This window comes from Alexandromys fortis, unplaced genomic scaffold, assembly GCF_014885135.2.
Source record: "Alexandromys fortis isolate MF-2015 unplaced genomic scaffold, M_Fortis_MF-2015_v1.1 scaffold_92, whole genome shotgun sequence".
NCBI lineage: Eukaryota > Metazoa > Chordata > Mammalia > Rodentia > Cricetidae > Alexandromys > Alexandromys fortis.
The window spans coordinates 4,591,608-4,607,457 of record NW_026067972.1 but is presented as its reverse complement, the minus strand read 5'-3'; the positions used below and the strand labels follow the sequence as shown (position 1 = coordinate 4,607,457).

The window sequence follows — 15,850 nt, the reverse complement described above, 5'->3', positions numbered from 1 at the left end:
CCCTGGGGTATAACTTTGTACACCCTGTCTAGGGAAGAAAGGCATCCGCCTGTTGAAATGGGCCTTCCAAATGGGCCTTCCAAAAACGGAGCCACTCATGCGAGAGTGGCCCGTGGCCCGGGTTTGGGACTGGAGGCTAGGGAGCTGGTGGGTATTGGGGTGTCCAGGCCCAACTGGTTTCCAAGAGCCAAGGGCTGACCTGTTGCTTCCCCCACCCGACCCTGAATTAAGGATCCCGTCTGTTTGTGCTCCATTCAATTCCCAGAATTGTCAAGATTGACAATCTGGTGGCGCCCCTTCCATCCTTAAAACTCCTCCTATGAACCGGCGCCACTAATAACACAATAGTATAGCTTTTGGTCAGGAATAGCCTCCTCTAACTGTTCGATTCAGCTCCACTCCTGCCCCTGTTTCTGTGAAATCTGCGACATCCCGGGGGTCTTCATTCTGGTCCTCTAGCTGAAATCCCTGTCTTTCCACACTCTGTTAACCAACTCCACTTGGCGGTCCAGTTTGTTGTTCAGAGGGCATCCCCTCCAGCAGGCCTTCAGCAGGGGGGATGGTGCCATGGGTACCAGATCAGCGCTTTACTAAGTCGGCTAGGCTGTGCGGTCTAGGAAAGCAGGACCATGTTTCCTGGAGGCCTCTCCTCCAGCGTCTAGCACAACTCTAAGACTGGAAGTGTAGCTCCTGCATCTTAGAGACTTGCATGGGGAGAGAGAGGTGGCAGGGTTGTAATACAGAAGCTGGGTGACTCGGCTGGGGGAACCCAAAGAGGTATGAGTGCAGAGGCCCGGGGCACCCCAGCAGTTTATGGTTTTTAGGTTTTCCGAAGCCCCCCAGAAGAACAGTAAGATTTGGGAGTATGGCTACTCAAGGCAGAGGCACGGGTAGTAGTCAACAGTACCTAAAGTGGGCCCACTCCTTTCTACTTTCCTCAGTAGGAGAGACTAGGGACCAAGGGTGGGAAGACGTAGGGAAGAATGAAGGTCCTCTGTGTTCTCCAGGGTCTTCTACCTCGAGGTAAAGGAGCTGGGAAGGCAGAGGTTAGAAAAGGATCATTCTGGATTCCAACTCTGTCCCTGGGTCTGGGTGACCTTGGGGTGTCCCTTTTCCCCACCGGGCCTCAGTGTCCCCGCAGGGGGTGAGCTGGGGGAAAACCAGAAGAGGCAGGGCCCGGGTGGGAGCAGGACCGCCCACTGCGGCGGGCCAAGACCTCCCGAGCCGGCACGGGCGGCGCGCAGGGCTCCTCCCCCGGGGCGGGGGTCGTGGCGCCGGCAGCTGGTGGCCTCGCAGCTGCAGCCTCAGCACCTGCCGCCGCCAGACGGCGCGGGCGCAGCCGGGCCGGCGTCCCCCCCCCCCCCCCCCCCCCCCCGGCTGCAGCGGCGGCGCGGGAGGCGGAGCCCGAGCCGAGCCCGAGCCGAGCCGCTGCCCGAGCCCGGCCCGCTACCGTGGCCGCCGCTGGGCGGGGCGCCCCTGCCACTGCTCCCGCCGGCTCCGCGTGCGCGCGGGCGGCGCCTCCTCTGCAGGTAAGGGCGAGGCCCCCGCGCCGCTGCAAAGTTTTGGGGAGGTCCTGAGTCCCCACATTCCAGGCCTGCGCCTCCGGGAGCTACCCCTTGGCTTCTTCCGCGCCGCCCTCCACGCTGTGCTCCCGGGTGACCCGCGCCGCTCCTCGGGTCCTCACTCCCGGCGCCCGTGGCTTGGCCGCCGGCTTGCTTGGGACCTGCAACGGTTAACTTTGTATCTGGGATCTGTGTGCCTTAAGTTTCCGAGGTCTGCACGGTGTAGTTAGTGGGAGGAGCGCCCAGCCGGGAGGCAGACCTGGGTTCAGGTGCGGTCGCCGCAGCCAGTGCCAACTTTCTGAGTGACCTCAGATGAGCCCTTCCTGTCCTCTCTCGACGGCCACACCTGGATCAGAGTGGGTTGAGCTGCTCGCCAGGGCGATCAGCTGAAGCGTCAAGTCCTGTCCGTATTGCTCTGTTTTGAGTGGAGGGGCACCCAGAGAGTGTTTCAGCTCCAGGGCTCATAGGGGCATGGAGAGAAAGGTTGGAGACAAAGAGTGTTTCAGCTCCAGGGCTCATAGGGGCATGGAGAGAAAGGTTGGAGACATCCAGAAGTCAGTACTGGGGGAAGGGGGTCACGTCACTAACCCGCAGCAGCCTTGTCTGAGCTTTAGGATGGGTGTGGTGACAGCCTCTGGAAACGGTGGTGCTCTTAGGGCTAGGTGTCGCGCAACCGTCTAGGCTGTGTGACCTTGGGCGAGTCCACCGATTTTGGCCGGTTTTGGCGCCTTTCTAACAGAAGGTGGAAGTAGTGATCGTTGAGTGTACATTGAGCTAGATTAGCTATAAGGTCTACAGAGGGGGATTCTCTGAGCTCTGCCTTGGAGGGTCAGTTTGGGTGGAGCCGTTAATTCATCAAGAATCTATCCAGCACTTATAAATTGGTGTTTGGAAGATGAGGGAAGCATTTGGAGTTTGCTCCAGGAGTCTCAAAATAGACGTGGCAAGGGTTGGTGAAAGCGCGCCTTGCCTCCTCCAGTGCATTGGCCCATCATAAAATATTCAAAGGCATAATGATTTGTTTTTAAAGTGGCTTATAGATCAGGAAATGTTTCTGTTTGTGAGGCGGTTATATTTTGCAAAAACCTCACAAAATTGAGGGAGGAAGATAATGCACTCTTGTAGGGCCCTGAAGGTTGCTTAGGGAGGTTTATTTCCAGCCTAAGTTGAGGTTGAGATGCTTTATAATGCAGGACGTGGAGACTCAGTCTAAACCAGGAGCCCCCTGGTGGGTGTGGCCTGCCCAGGGAGCTGAAGAGAGCCACAGTTCAGAAAGGACAGGTCCTGACTTCCAAGACCGATGAATTCTGGTGCAGCCAGAGCAAAGTGGAGAATGAGATATGGGACCCTGTGTGGAGGAAGGCGAGCGCTGTCCCTTTGCCCAGTATCTTGTACTGCAATTAGTGTCTCCCCCAGTGAGAGGCATCTCATGGAAGCAATTTTACTTGATTTCGTCCCTAGACATCCTGGTTTAGGGTTTCAAGCTTGAGGAAGTCAGAAGGCTAGGGGACGCATTTTGTGCCTGGGTGGGGTTGTGATACCTAAGCTTGCCTTTCCGGAGTGATAGTCTTGAGTTTGAGACTAATTAGAGCCCTTTTATCCCCCCCCAGAGGCATTCAGACTCCAGCTTGACTTCCCTTTCTTCATCCTCTAGTGCTTGGGACTCAGGTACTTTCTCACCAGTCCGTGGGAAGAAATGAGAATTCCTGGCGGGTTCCCTCACCACACCAGCTGAGGTTCTTGGGAGGTGTGCAGAATTCCACCATGGGACTTCTGGCCTCCTTCAGCTGGGGCTTGTGAAAGTGGACTGTGAATTCGAGCTGGAGGGTTGGGGGAGCCCAACTGTGGGAAGGTGGAGGGAGGGGGAGGTTCGCAACAGGTGGATAAGGGAGGCCATTTTTAAGGCAAGGACTGGGACGAGCACAGGCGAGCAAGGGTCAGGTCATGGAAGAGCAGGGAGCCTTGCGAAAGCAGGCAGAGCCCTCTGAAAGCAGAGGACAGTGGGAAGTGCGTCAGTCTCCCCCGGCTGTGGGATTTGGGTCCTCTGAGTCTTGATTTTTCTCCTTTGTCAAAGGAGAATAAAGACGATCACCAAATGCACTAGGTAGATCATATGTAAAAGCTACAAGCATGGTGTTTGTATGTAATAGGTGTTTGGTCAGAGTTGGTACCTTTTTTAGAATGGTCACGGGCAGCAGGTTCCGTGTGTTGCTGTGCGCTGGTGGGATATAAAAATGACGTCTTTGTTTGAGTTCCTGCATTGGTGTAGAACCTTTCTCCCAGGGTAGAGCTCCTGTGACAGTGTGTTCCTTCTCAGGGAACCTCCTGATCCCAGAAACAGGCGCTTGTTATCTGGATGGGCCTCAGATCTGATAGGGACGCCAACAGCTTCCAGTGTCCTGCAAATACGGGAAGGTGGTGGAGGCTACAGATATAGATGGATTAATCAGAAGCCTCAATCCCTGCCCTCCCACAAGCTTATCACTGTGTGCTCAAGGACCCAGACAGGAGGATTTGACAGTCAGTTATAACCATGGCAGCTTTGTCCCTAAATGCCGGGAGCTGGGCCCTGGCTCCCTTCTGCTTTTGTGTAGGATGCTGATCAGAGAAGAAGGGAAGAAGATGGTGAAGACCAGCACTCAGTACACAGCACAACACAGCGTCCGCCACAGTCTCTCCTTCTTCATTCAGCAGTTATTCATAGGCTGGCTGCTGTGAACCAGAGAATTGGTCTAGGATAACAAAAGGCAAGGTCTCTCTGCCTTACCGAGGTTATGTTCTGGTTAGAGAGACGGAAAAAAAAAAAAGCTAAATATTCAATTAAGGCAAATAAAGGTTGTGCCGGGAAGGAAACACTCAGGGCAATGTGAGAGAAAGTGATAGGCACAAAGCATGGGACTTTAGGGCCACTTGTCTGGGTCTCTCAATACCGCAGCAAGGGAGCTAGAAAGGGCTGGGCTAAAGCTTTTTGGAAGAGAATACAGATTTGGGCCACACTACCTGGATTCGTATTCTTGTTCTGTATATATGCTACTTTTAGGTTATTTAGTATTCAAAAATCTATCTGTGTGTGTGTGTGTGTGCGCGTGCGTGTGTGTGTATGCACAAGTGCATGCCACAGTGCATGCATGGAGGCCAGAGGACAAGACAACTTGTGGAAGTTGGTTCTTTCCTTCACCACCTGGGAATTGAACTCCGGTTGTCAGGCATGGTGGCTGGAGCCATCTCATGACCTCCTGGTTATTTGAGCTTTTGAGGTTCTATTTCCTAATTTGCATACTAGAGAGAATGTTGTACCTACCTGATAAGGCTGTTGGGAGACTTAAATATGTTGATACCTGGAAGGTATGTAGAAGAGGGACTCACTAGGTAAAGGCCTGTGCTACCAAGGGCGCACATGGTCAAAAGAGAGAACCAGCTCGCTCCAAAAAGTTGTCCCTGACTGCCATGTGTATGCCTTGATGTATGTGTGCACACAGAAATAAATCATTTATTTTATGTGTTTTATATATAGATATGATTTATGTATATGAGTATTTTGTGTTGGTGTATGTCTGTGTAGCATGTGTCTGCCTGTTGCCCTTAGGTCAGAAGAGGGCATTGGGTTCCCTAGAACTGGAATTGTGGAAGGTTGCGAGCCACCATGTGGATGCTGGGAATTGAACCCCGGTTCTCTTCAAGAGTATCAAGTGCTCTTAACTGCTGAGCCATCATCTCTCTAACCCCTAATTTAAAAAGAGCCCTCAGAAGAGTGGCATGTATGTGATAAACACCAAATAAAAGGGAATAAGGACCATTCCAGGTAGAGGGACCATCCAGTCCCAAAGCCTGGTGGTCTCAGCGTGTTGAGGCATGAGACAGGCTGTCTGCACAGCTGACATTCCCACAGTTACTGAGCACATTCTGGACCAAGCTTCTGGACCTGCAGTGGAGGACCATTCAGGAGTTAAGGAGAGAAGTCACCAGGTCACAGCAGCAGCTGCTGCTGTGCTTGGGGAATGGCGTGGTCAGTTGACATTTCTTCAGGCTCTCCCGTCCTCTCCCCTTCTGTTGTCCTCCCCTCTCTTGCCCCTCTTTCTTTTCTCTTAAGGCCTCCCTATCTTTCCCTTCATTCCTCTCCTCCCTATTTCTCTTTCATTCTCACCACAAGCCCCTCAGAGTAGTGCCCTTTGGTTGCTTACTGATGAATGAAGGGCAGGCTTGAGTGGGGTTGCTTGCCTGGCCCTGCCTTCTGGCCATAGGATGGCCATTACCTCCTCTTCCTCCCAGACTGGAGACTCCCTGCAGGAGAGGCTCTGTTGCTTTGAAGATAATCATCTAGGACCTTATCTCTTGATTGTTCCCTCTTTGTTGTGGTCACCAGTCACCATGCCCTTCCAAAACTTCCAAAGTCTCAAACTTCCCATATTTCCAGTCTCTCTCTCTCTCTCTCTCTCTCTCTCTCTCTCTCTCTCTCTCTCTCTCTCTCTCTCTCTTCTCTCTCTCTCTCTCTCAATATCAGGTTTCTGTCATTTCTTCCTAAAGTGTGCCTCTGATCATTTTTCATAGATCTTCTTTGGATCTTGTGTGTGTTGATGTGTTGGAAGTTCAAAGTCCTCAGCCTTGTAGACATGAGGTATACCCTTCCCCTTCACCCTGTCCACCCCTCTTAGTCCCTGATCCCTTGTCTCTAGACCTATTCTACACTTAACTGGTGTCTGCCAAACACATGCCTAGCCTTAGGGGGCTTGACTTGTCCTACCCCTCAGGGAGCCGCCTTTCCTATCACCTTATCTGAGGTTTTCCTCAACCGCTGACTTCCCACTGCCCTTGCTTGGAAGATTTTGTGTGTGGTCTCCTCTGCTTGTAGGGAGAGCCCACAGGAAGCCCCAGAATGGCAGCTGCAGTGTCCCACTTCTCCCCACCCCACCCTGCTGTTGCGAAGCCTGGCTCTCTGTCACACACGCTGTTCAAGACTGACGAAAGCCTGTGATTTTCCTGAGATCAGAGGTGACTTGAGTGAAGCCAGAAGCATGCTGCTGCTGTTGCTGCTGCTGCTGCAAGGGTTGCATGTGGTCCTTTGCTGAACTCTTGCAGTTTTCCCATCTCTAAATTAGGGCCTTATTGGGTAGAGAGTTGATGCAGCCTCAAAATTAAGGAATTTTGAATTTAGCTTTTCAATGTGACCTGCGCTAAATAAACATGTCGTGCGTGGTTGAGCCTTCACTCCTTGAACAATATTATGAAAAATGTTCTTTAAAAAAATTATTCATTATTGTGTATGTGGGGGGGATAACCAAATTACCGAGTTTTCCCAGCCCTCACCCTACTGAGCCATTTTGCCAGCCCATAAAAAACATTTTTTACTATACCAAGAAAAGTCTGAGGCAGTAATCTTTCAGGTATCATCCACGCCCGTGTGCTCAGCACCATCCAAGCCACAGTTTTGATGCATGCATGCATGCATGCATGCTGCTGTAGTTTTCCTAGAGTCTAATGCAGACAGCGAGTAGATGCTAGCAAGCAGCAGCAGTAGCAGCTTGTGTTTGTTTGGGTGAGTATAGATCCCTTTTTGCAGCTCTGCAAACAGGATGGTTTGTTTGGCTTTGTTTCTAGATTAACTCTCTGCCTGAGGGACAGCGAGAAGCCTGGTGTGGCGCTCTGCCAGTGGATGGGAAGCTGTAGCTATTATTTCACTGACATGACATGATGTTTGCAGGGACTCATCTGATATTTGTGGTGGTTAAAAAGGGTTCAGGCTGCCAACCAGTTAGTGGGCCAGCTGATGAGTGATGGTGGGTGGCCTCAGTGAGGGTTCTTTGGGGGAGAGAACACCCCACCCGTCTCACTCACACACACAAACACATTCACATACACATTCATACACACATACACACACACACACACACATACTCTCTCTCACACACACTCACACACACATACACACAGTCACACACATACTCTCTTTCACACACAGACACACCACAACACACACAAACACATTCACATACACATTCACACACACATACACACACAAACAGGCTAGAAAAGAGGTGGCAGTAAAGATGAAACTGTATTCTTTTAACCTCTCTTGAGGAATGATCTAAGAACCCAGCAGTTTCTGTAAAAGGGCAACATGGCAAATCTTCAAAAATCCTGAACGGAAGGAGCTTCAGAGGAATTCATCCGGATGTAACAGCACTCCTCTTTCTGAGATTTTGACTTAAGAGAAGACAGATGTGCAGGCAGATGAAAAATGCTCTACTTCCGGTCCACAACATCCAGAATACGGACCGGGTGTAGGCCATGGCCTCTTAACCTTTCCTAACAACCCACCCCCCACCCAAACACCCACCCCAAGTCTAATTCAGACATCGATATGTTAAGGTGGTGAGTTGCTTGTTTGCTGTGTTCTTAGTTGCAAATACAGAGTTCAGAATGATAGTCTACAGCCGCACTACCCTGAATGCACATGAACTCACCTTAGAAGCTAAGGAGGGTCAGGCCTGGTTAGTACTTGGATAATAGAATTCAGAAGGATGCGAAAGAAAAAGCAATTATCGAAGATGGATGTTCTTTATTTCCTCTTAAGATAACCGAGCTGTTACCTGGAGTCTGTGCTCTCTCTGCTTTTCCTGGGAAAAGAACATCAAACTCGGCTGCTCACGGCTCCCAGGCACCTGCTCAAGTGCTGTTTGTTGGCTGCTGGTCAGGTTGGAAGCCATGTCTGTCTGCAGCTCATGCCTTTCCGCCTTCTTCCTCTCTGGGGTCAGGGAACGTTTTTTGTATATGGGACGGTATATGAGTGTTTATTTCTGGGGAGTTTCTCTTTAATTTTTTACAAAAGCCATGTAATAATAAAAGTGAGACTATGCCTTATGCCAAAACCCTAAATTCACACAGACTTTAAGGATATTTTAGCTATGGGTCACAGACGCCAAGGACTGCCAGCTGGTGAAGTCCATGCTTTGCCTGGTGCAGGAACTGGCCTAGCACACCCAGCGATCTGCTTGGGCCTGACCTTCCTCCAGTCACTCTGATCTCACCCTTAGTCGACTCTGATTATTAGGAAGTTTTTTTGTTAATGCTGAGCCAAAAACCATCCTTGGGCAGTGGCTGCCCAATTGCCTTGATTCTGCTCTTTGAGCCCCCCTCCACCCCAACTCTCACATCTATTTCTTCATTCCTACAATAGCTGTGTAGGACATTTAGACATGCAGAGTCTGGGATCAGGTCCCCAAGTCTTCATTTTTCCAGGCAAAGTATATTAGCTTCTCCGGTGTCCCGAAAGGACTAAGCCAGGGCACAGCTGTGCAGGGGTCTGCTCAGCCCAGGTGCAGGGTTACTCACCTTACTTCGGGGTCTGTTTTTGTGTTGTTATAGTTGGAATTAGAGTCAGAGCCTGGCCTACAGCAACCCCAGCAAGCAAGGCTCGGCCACCTGTCCTGAGACTCTAATTACAGAGATAAGGGACTGGGAAAAGCAGAGAGATTTATTTGATATAAATTGGTCTAGTGACCCTTTGTCCCAAGACCATCATTGGAACACTGACATGGGCTTTCGGCTTAAACAAAGGAAGAACTGGGGCAAAGGGCAAGAGGTATGTGTAGTTAAGTAAGCCTGGTTTAGGTATGGTTTCAGTGGTCATAGCTTTGGTCTTGCAGGGGTGTCCAAAGAACTTCATATTGATTGAAAGGACAAGTTGTGTGCTCCACGGCGTGGCCCCGCCCTCGTGGATCATGTCCTCAATTGGGAGGTAGATTGTCCCTTGAAGTTCTCTTAATCCAATCTAACTCAAAAGGGAAAAAGATCAATGACTGACCTCCAACCTTTCACCCCCTAAAGGGGGACATTCCTTGGGTGATTTACACACAGACCTTCCCCCGCTAAGCAGGTGACCCACAGTGAATGAGACACAGACCCAAAATGAAGGCCTTTCTCCTGCTTTTAGCATCTTGTGGGCTCGAGAGGAGCCCATGTGGCTGACTCTCTGGGCTCAGCCTTCTCTGCCTGCTTCTGAGGAGCTGTATTAGTTACCCGTGGATGCTGTAACTCCACCACACCGTGGCTTTGAAAGCTGTGGAGATCCACAGAGGGTTCCAAATGCAAAATCAAGGTGTTGGCGTTGCTGTCTTCTGTGTGTAGGAGGCAGGGGCAGAAGTGGGGGTGGAGCAGGGAGGAGCAACCTTCCTTCCTTTTTCAAGTTATGGAGGCTGTTGTGTTTCTTCTTGGAGGAATCTTACTGTTTTTGCTTTTGTTTTCTTGAGACAATGCTTCTCTGTGTAACCCTGGCTGTATGGGAACTCACTCTGTGGACCAGGCCAGCCTTGAACTCACAGAGATCCGCCTGCCTCTGCCTCCTAGTGCTGGGATTAAAGGTGTGGCCACCACCGCCCGGCTACTGTAGTTCTTGACTTGGCTCCCGTTTCTGCCTTCTCGACATCTGCTTTCTGTGTCAGATCTCTCTGCTTTGCTCTTAGAAGGACACTCATGATGCATCTACCTGGACATTATGGGTAAACTGCTCAACTAAAGCCCAGTAACAGAATTCTGTGTCGAAAAAAGACCTTTTGTTCCCAAATAAGAGAATATTACAGATTCCTTATTTTCAGATTTACATAGATATTTCTTTTAGGGGATGCAGATTTTACTCAGCTCTTGGCTTACATTCTTTTGTTTGGGAAATTTTTTTAAATTTATTTATTTATACAGTATCCTGCCTGTAGGCCAGAAGAGGGCACTAGATCTCATTATAGATGGCTGTGAGCCACCACGTAGTTGCTGGGAATTGAACTCAGGACTTCAGGAAGAACAGTCAGTGCTCTTAACCACTGAGCCATCTCTCCAGCCCCCTGTTTAGGAAATTTTTAAATTACATTGTGTGTGTTATCTGCATGAGGCTGTACCACGTGCATATCACACCTGGTGCCCTCTGTGAGCCACCATGGGGGTGCTAGGAATTGAACCCAGGTGCCCTGGAAGAGCTGCCAGTGCTCTTAATCACAGAGTCATCTCTCCAGCCCCCTGGTGGATATATGGTGGGATTGCTATGTAGACCAGGCTAGCCTCAAAGTTTTTGTCTCCTGTCCTGACTCAGCCTCCTGATGCTGAGATTATAGGAATGTCCCAACACACCAACCCTGTCCTTTCTGTTCCAGTCCCCATGTTTTCATTCTTTCCTTTGGTTCAGCAACCTGGCTGCTCTTCTACTGGGTGCCTGCGCTCCTCTGATACCCATCTCCCTGTTTGGGGGGTTGGGGGTGGGGCCTCTGAGGATGAGGCTGCCCAGAGAAGTGCAGGTCTTTCTGGTCCGCGCCCTCATTTCACCAGCGTGCTTGAGCTTGTCGGTGGAGTTTTATCAATGGGAAGAGGCTGCTGCTGTTCAAATATTCATCAGCAGTTCTTAGACGCACAGACGTCCCCCAGTGAGCATGCTCTGATGGAAGTGACAGGTCGGGGGAATCTATGTCCTTGTATTTTTTTTCCCCCAATTTAGTCTTTATTGAACTTGTAGAAGATCATTTGTTTTCTCAGGGCCCATATACATATCTATTTCTATAAAACAAAGCAAAACAAAAAAGCAAAACCAGGAAGTGTTGGTTGGCAGCTCCAATAAGAGTGTTGTTGTTTGAGAACTCCTTCCCCCTTCAACACACTTCATGCAAAGCCCTATGGTCTTTTAAACTTGATTCACAGTCTGCTGCTGGCTTCTGTCTAGAGCACCCCAAAGCCTTGGGGCAAGCAGGAGAGGTGGGTTTTATATGCAGTTAGCAGAGCTGGGGGAGGCTATAATCTGAAGAGCTCCAGATTCTGCTCAGCGCTGTCCCCTTTGCGCCCAAGGTTGCAGCCTCACCTCTGCCCAAAGCACCCTCCAAGGCTGCTACTCCATTCTCAGTTCACCAGGCAGGAAGCAGAGGAGGGGGAGGGAGGAGGCAGATGAATCATTCAAGTGCCTGCCGCACCTGATGCGACAGTCATTTGGCTCTGGGTAAGGTGTGACACAGAGACCCTTGGGCATGCGCTGGGGGAAGATCTCGAGAGGCTTCCAGAAGGGACTGGCATTTAAACCAAGCCTCCATGGGTGAGTAAGACAGAAGGAGAAGCAAAGCAGAACTGCTACAGCCTCACCAGGGACCCAGCCTGATGTCCAGGGCCCATGGGTAGATGCCCAGGGGCCAGGGTAATGTGCAGGGGCCAGGATTATGGACCATAGCTGGGTCGTAAAAATCTCAGGTTTGAAGGAGGCCTTTGGCTCACGTGGTAAGAAAGCTGTTCTCGGGGAGCTGTTTGGAGCCCGAAGGGCTGGATAGGAGCAGGGGCAGAGATCTCTTCTGGTTTGGCTTGATGGGTCTAGAGGATGACGACTTTCCATCTTGACAAGGCTTGTCTGTTGTGTAGCTGCTCTGAGACGGCTTCATTTTACCTGTGTCTGGGATGCGTTGCCTTTACAGGGCAGAGGGAGCCTCCCCTTCTGCCCCTTCCCAATTCAAGATGACACTCCCAGAATTGCTTGGTCACGGGGGATTTCTATAAACCCTGTACCATTTGAGGGGACCTTCTCCCAGGTAGACACTGAGCCCTGCAGGACATAGGCTCACCAACTGTGTTCACTGAAGAAATGAATGAATGAACGATGGTGCCTGTGACTGCTGGCCCAGCTGCATCTGCCTGGCTTCCTGCCATTCCATGGCTCATTTTATGGTCACCAGGTATGTGGGCCTCTGGGGTTTTGTGAGGTATACCTGCTCCTGGAGTCAGTTTGCCCTGTCAAGCAAGTGCTGGCAAGAACTCAGGTGGTACTTAACGGCTCCAGCCTCTCAGAGATGGAGAAACCTCAGCCTGGCTTCCAGCTTTCTGAACTATGCCTTGTTGTCCCTGTCATGGCCATGTGGTCCAACTGGCTCCTCTTAGGGCCCCTTAGTTTTCATATTGGAGTCTGGAGGTCTGTGTGGTCCAGGGGAAAGTGTGTGTGTGTGTGTGTGTGTGTGTGTGTGTGTGTGTGTGTACTTTTGACTCCATCAGGCCAGGTTTTTCAGGCTCTATGCACCAGGACCTACTGTCTAGTTGCTCATTCATCTGATTATCAGGGCGTGTTACAACTATAATAAAGAAGAGTCAGTAAATTCTCATCTCCCTCTTCTATTTGAAGAGCTGTCATGGAGAAGAAAGACAAGACTTGTTTGGTTGGCAGGGCATGGTGGCACATGCCCAGGCTCCTGATTTTTCAAGCCCAAAGCATTGGTGATATTTTTGGGTTTTATTCTTTGTGTTTGTTTTGTTTTCTGAGATAGTAGCCCCGTTCATCATTCATTTCAAGGTCATCATTGTTCATTCATTGCTTCAATCAACATAGTTCCCTGAGCTTGTGCCCTGGGGGGCTCAGCTTCTAGCTCCCAGAATGAGCTAGGAGGGCTTGGAGAAGGTCCCAGGAAAAATGGGACAGGTGATATAGAAATTCCCTTGTGACCAAGCAATTCCGGGAATGTCCTGTAGTTTTTCTACGTAGCCCTGACTGTCCTGGAACTGGCTCTGTAGACCAGCTGGCCTTGAACTCACAGACCCTCCCAGATGCTTGGGTCTTCTTTCACCAGTGGGCCGTCACCAACTTCTGTGAATCTGGAGGATGCTTCCGTGTCTGGGTCCGGGTGACTTCCGGTCCTTGCAGCTTGCAGCGTTTGAGGCTGCATTTAGGTTTCTAATCCACTGCCCAGAGAGTTCTTCTAGGCTTGAGAAACTTAGCCTGAGGGTCTCTATAGTAGAGATGAATTCCTAGTCCAGGGAATCTGATGAACTTGGAGAATGCTCAGCATTTTGGCCCTTGGGGAAGAATTATCTAGACCTGTTTGCTGCCTTCAGGAAAACACAGATGGGAAAGGATTGAATTTTTGCCCTGAATTGGAATTGTCAGTGTGGAAAATCCCAGCGGAGATGGCTTGTGTTAGGGGCCTTTCTTCTTCTGACTTTCTGCAAAGGGAAAAAAAAAATTCAAATCTCTAGAATTGATTGACCTTTGTGTGCAGAGGCTCTTGGGATGTGTAGCTCGGTTGGACAAGTGCAGCTGTGTGCCTGAGAACCGGCTGTGTAGATGCAAAATTCACACCTGAGGAAAATCACTCCACCCTTTAATACGATTGTGTTCGGAAACTAATTTTCAAAGACAGTTTCAATTTTCCCAGCTGTCTGGGCAACAGATCCGTACGGTCTGTGTCCAGGCATTCCCTCTCTTGTATTTAGTCTGCTCAGCTTCATTTGGTTAGATTCCCTACACGTTATAGATTGCCTCTGATGTAAGCTCAGGCAGGTGTTGAGGGCTTCAGGGTATGGGAGAATATATCACCACCCAACAGTCTTCTTTTCTAGCCAGGCTCCCAAGACTTGTGCCCAAGAGTCGTGGAATAGGCCCTCTTCTCACTGGAGATTGCTGCGTAGATTGGTATGCCAGACAGAATTCCTGCTCTAGGCACTGAGGTCCCTACAGATGGATGCTGAGGAGGGTTCTGTGGGGAGGACTCTTAGATGAATCTGCAGCGGAGATGGGCCAGGCGGGGAGCACGAGTCTAAACTAAGATGCTGGGGAAGAGAGTGGACCACAGGTGAGGTGCTCAGTACGTTTGGTCCGTGGCTGGTGCTCTAGCAAGCTTCTGGACTTTGCTCTTGTGACCCCCCCTTCCCCCCATCTCCCCTCTTGCTTAGCCCTGTTTTCCTTCCCAAGCTTATTACTGACCCTGGCTTGCCTTCTCTCAGCACTTTGGCTATTCTTCTCTCTTAGCACGGTGCAGGTGGGGTGCAGGTGACGTCACAAACACCCTGCCTCCCTCCCGAGAGAGAGAGCAGGGGGATAAAGAAAGGCTAAATGAAGTGACTGAAGCGTCCACATCCGGCTCACCTGCTGAAACTGAAATGTTTGCCGAGGGAGACGTGGAGGTGACAATGGTGTTCTGGTCAGAGCGGGGAGACCACTGAGGTGTCCTCGGAGGCGGGAGAGGAGCAGACTGCCAACTTCCTGAGGATAGGAAGCAATTGTAAAAATACTCCTAGGAGTGTGGTAGACACTCAGTGTTTTGGGGACATCTCCAGTAATTAAAGAACTGCAAAGAAAAGCACTGACACTCCTGTATTTTTCTTTCTTTCTTCCTTCCTTCCTTCCTTCCTTCCTTCCTTCCTTCCTTCCTTCCTTCCTTCCTTCCTTCCTTCCTTCCTTCCTTTTTTTATTTTTTGAGGCAGGGTTTCTCTGTATAACTTTGGAGCCTGTCCTGAAACTCACTTTGTAGACCAGGCTGGTTTTGAACTCATAGAGATCCGCCTGCCTCTGCCTCCCGAGTGCTGAGATTAAAGATGTGTACCACCTCACCCGGCTCTATTTTCTTATTTCTGAATGTCTCATGTAGCCCATGCTGGCCTCAAACTGTCTCTGTAGCTAAGGAGGACCTTGACTCTCTAATCCTTCTGCCTCCACTTCTCCAGTGTTGGGATTACTGACGTGTGCTGACGTACCTGGTTATACTCAGTGCTTGGGATCAAACCCCGGACCGCGATCATGGTAGACAAGGACCCTACCAACTGGGCTACACCCCCATCTACAATGTTCCCTTCATACATCTGTCAAATTAAAGGACAGTGAGCATTTGGAGGAAGTGGCTCTTACAGATGAGGGAGTTTGAGACAACCTCTCTGCCAGGCATTTTGGCTCTGTCATCTTTCAAAACTCAGCTGGGTTTGGTGTGCTCCGTAATACAAGTACTCAGAGGATGTGTGCGTGTGTCTGTGAGGATCAGGATTGAATACCATCCTTGACTACATATCCAATTCAAAGCCAGCTTGGGCTACAAACTGTCTCCCCAAACAAAACCCAACAAAAAAGCTTTCTGCACTGGCATGCAGTCTTTCTTTCACCCGGTAGGTCAGTCTTAGGACTAACCAGAGTGTATCCGGCAAAGATGTCTGTATCAGCATTGTCTGTAAGACACTGGAGAAGTACCAGGAGTACAGCAATAGGCCACTGTTTCCTACAGGATGCTTCTACGCATAGGGCATTTTAAACTGTTGCAGAATAGCCAAGGCACAGGGGAAGCCAGGTTGTAACTAATCTAAAAGATAAATTCTCAAGTTATGTTGAAAAATGTGTTTTCAGACAAAAAGGAAGGATAATTAGTACCTTGGAGATTTTAAGAGAATATTTTCTTACTTCTAAAAAGATGAAATTTTTTTCTGCCAGGCACATGTACTGCTCTTCTAATCCGAGAGGGAAGATGATGTTATTTAAGAAGAGCAGAGACACTTTGGGGAGCATGGTTTGAGCCCGGGTGCCT

The 15,850-nt window shown here is 50.0% G+C and overlaps 1 protein-coding gene across 1 annotated transcript in view; it reads left to right on the top strand.

Annotated features, from left to right (window-relative positions):
- Positions 1-1,426: 1,426 nt before the first annotated feature.
- Positions 1,427-15,850, top strand: part of Frmpd1 (FERM and PDZ domain containing 1) — a 91,520-nt gene continuing 77,096 nt past the window's right edge. The window contains exon 1 of the mRNA XM_050155869.1: positions 1,427-1,529. The gene's annotated coding sequence lies outside the window, so the exon portion shown is untranslated. The remainder of the gene's footprint in view (positions 1,530-15,850) is intronic.